Source organism: Corvus moneduloides, chromosome W (assembly GCF_009650955.1).
Source record: "Corvus moneduloides isolate bCorMon1 chromosome W, bCorMon1.pri, whole genome shotgun sequence".
NCBI lineage: Eukaryota > Metazoa > Chordata > Aves > Passeriformes > Corvidae > Corvus > Corvus moneduloides.
In genome coordinates this window covers 17,027,820-17,030,716 of record NC_045510.1, presented here as the reverse complement: position 1 = coordinate 17,030,716, position 2,897 = coordinate 17,027,820, and the positions used below count along the sequence as shown (strand labels likewise).

Below are 2,897 nucleotides of genomic sequence, written 5' to 3'. Positions count from 1 at the left end.
ATTTGCTCCATAACATGAGGTCATCCTCACATTTAGATGTTATAGTTTCTGCTAAAGACCTCTTCCATCGTATTCGGTGTGTAGCATTAGGATGGTGCTGTGGAAGTGCAAGACTCAGCTGGCCAAAGGTACAGGGCCCGCCTACAGGCTTGGATGGGATACCTGACCAGGCACGATTCCCACAAATTAGGAAAAACCCTCTGGGTAACTTTCGAGGGAAAAATGTTCCAGGGGCTGCAAGAGATCGATTTCTCACGGTAACGTTGCACCATTCTAAGTCCCACTGTGAAGCATTGCCAACAGGATTAATCAAGGTGGGATTGGATGTATTCATTTGACAGCCACGAAGGCTGCCCTCTTGGCATAAATTGCGTGAACTATTAATATAGATACAGGCTGTAGCATTAAGGGAATCAACTAGTTCTATTTCTTGTGGCTCAGGGCCCACCGGGAGTCTATCATCCCAGATATCATAGTCTAGTAGGCCATGAGTAATATTTTTTGTGGAATTCAACGGCCGAATAGGTTTGAACTGCTTCTGGGTCTCGACTACAAAGTTGCGCCATGTATTATCTGTTAAAGGTACTCCAACTAAGCATGTCAAAAATGGAGTACTGGGTGTGGCTAAGGAGGCACAGAATGTTGTGGTGTTTAATTCGCGTGCCAAGGAGACCCAGATATTATCTCTAGGGTCAAACACCTTGGGAGGGTAGGGAAGGTTGTGACCCATTACTGAGCCTGCGATTAGCAGCACGATGCTTAAACCGCCGGCAAACATGATCCCACTTTCTTGGTTCAACTTGCCACTGAATGGGGACCCCGATATTTAATTGGCAGGAGGATTGCAAAACTACAGAGTAACTATCTGCTAAGATCTTTTTTGCTAAATGCTGTACTGACCACGCTAATTCTCTTAGCCTCAGATCTTCAAGATTTTCAACTAATTGCAAACTGTCAATGATATTTTTGCCTGTGAGTTGTACTAATGCTCCTTGAGCCGTCTCACGGTGCCAGTGAAAACTGCAAGACTGACACCAAAACCCTTCTGATAGATGTCGCTGGTGGACCCACCACTGTAAATTACAACCTCCGCAAAACAATCTTACCCACGCCTTATGATCACTACAATTACATGCAAAGCAAGCAGATTGGCAAAAGCGTAAAAAGTGTCTCTGCAGATGTGGAAGGAGATGATCCTCTATCTCCTGTTCAGATTCCACAAGGAAGGTAACGCGAAACCGTTGCTCAACTTCCTGCAGGATTTGTGAGATCTTCCTCTGTACTCTTCTCGCCTTCCTCTGTTGTGGGTTGCTCATCAGTGACAACAGGCTTAGTCCATTTAGCTGGAACCCATAGGGGACAGTTGGCATAAAGTAGGTGAGTTTTTCATCCCTTGTGGCAATACAGTCCATTCAAATCGCTTGGCTGGTTCTCCTTTATTCAGGGCAGGTAAGGTAAAGGCGAAGCGCTTGGTGTCATCTGGATGCAGTGGAATAGTAAAAAAGCAGTCCTTGAGATCTATAATTAAAAGAGGCCAATTTTGGGGCAACATAGCCGGATTGGGGAGACCAGGTTGTAGCGCCCCCATAGATTCCATCTGTTGATTTACTGCACGAAGATCATGTAGAAGGCGAAACGCACCAGACTTCTTGCGTATGACAAAAATAGGAGTATTCCAAGGACTGACGGATGGTTTTAGGTGGCCCTGTTGGAGTTGTTCGGTTACTAAGGCATGGGCTTGTTCTAAATTTTCCCGTTTTAAGGGCCATTGCTTAACCACCGTAGGCTCGTTGGTAGTCCATGTCAGCGGCAACGGGAATGTCCAAGCAATGGCCTCTAGTGTAAATGGTGGTCATTGGTCAGCACGAGGCCTAGTTGAGCTAAGACATCTCTGCCCAGCAAACAGTCCACAGTTGTCGGTAGGGGCATGATGGAAACTGTAGCCAGCACTTGTTTGCCATCAACTTCAATGTGGACTAAAGGAGACTTTTGGGCAAGTCTCATACCTCCGATGCCTGTGACTGCAGTTGTAGCGGGCAACATGGGCCAATTGGAAGGCCATTTTCCAGGGTCGATGACACTAGAGTCAGCTCCTGTGTCAAGAAGGGCTTCCAAGGCGATGGATTCTGCCTGATACAGCAGGAGACAACGTTTTCGTGGGCGGGAGGTGAGATCAATAGTGAGTAAGGTCAGAGATCCAGTAGAGCCAGGACTTGGTTGGCATCTTGGTGCATTGCAAGCAGGCAGAATACTTGAAGCCAGATGTGGTAATGGTACTAGTTGTGCTAACCTTTGTCCTGCCGGGATCTTAACGGGAGGATAATCGGTATGCGCTAAAATAAAAATTTCTCCAGTGGAGTCAGCATCAACAAGACCAGTCTCTACTAGGAGTCCCATCGTAATTGCGGATGAACGACCTACGATAAGTCCTCCCATAGCTTGGCCATTAATGCACACAGGTCCGATGACACCAGTGGGGATGCGATGGATTTCTGATGTTAACAACTCGGTATCTACTGAGGCTGCCAGGTCCGGGCCGAGGCTTCCGCTTGTTGCTGGGCGGGGACAGGTGGAGGTGCTGGAGCTGCTACTTGTGTCATCACGCGGCCGCTGTTCGCGCTGGGTCGGAGGTTTCCCTGTTTCTTGTTGCTATTACGGCATGCATTCAAGTTGTGCGTATTGGATTGACACTTGTTGCACCAAATCCTTACGGCTGTGCATTCACGACGAGTGTGACCGGGTGTCCCACAGCGATAACACTTCATGCGGCCACCTGGAGCTGGGCGAGGACGTGCTGCTGCCGCTTGGAGAGGAGCAAGGGCTGCCATAACCTGATTTTGAGAGCTGATAGCCTGTTCTTTAAGCCCTTCACCTAATTTTTCTAAGGCTTGAGCTAA

At 47.9% G+C, this 2,897-nt stretch overlaps 1 long non-coding RNA gene across 1 annotated transcript; it reads right to left on the bottom strand.

The window, feature by feature from the left end:
* Positions 1–724: 724 nt before the first annotated feature.
* On the bottom strand, positions 725–1,944 carry LOC116437402. Its single transcript, XR_004237279.1, has 2 exons — positions 1,642–1,944; positions 725–1,479 (listed from the first exon to the last, which is right to left on the bottom strand). It is a non-coding gene; the product is annotated as an uncharacterized LOC116437402 (long non-coding RNA).
* Between the last annotated feature and the right edge of the window lie 953 nt (positions 1,945–2,897).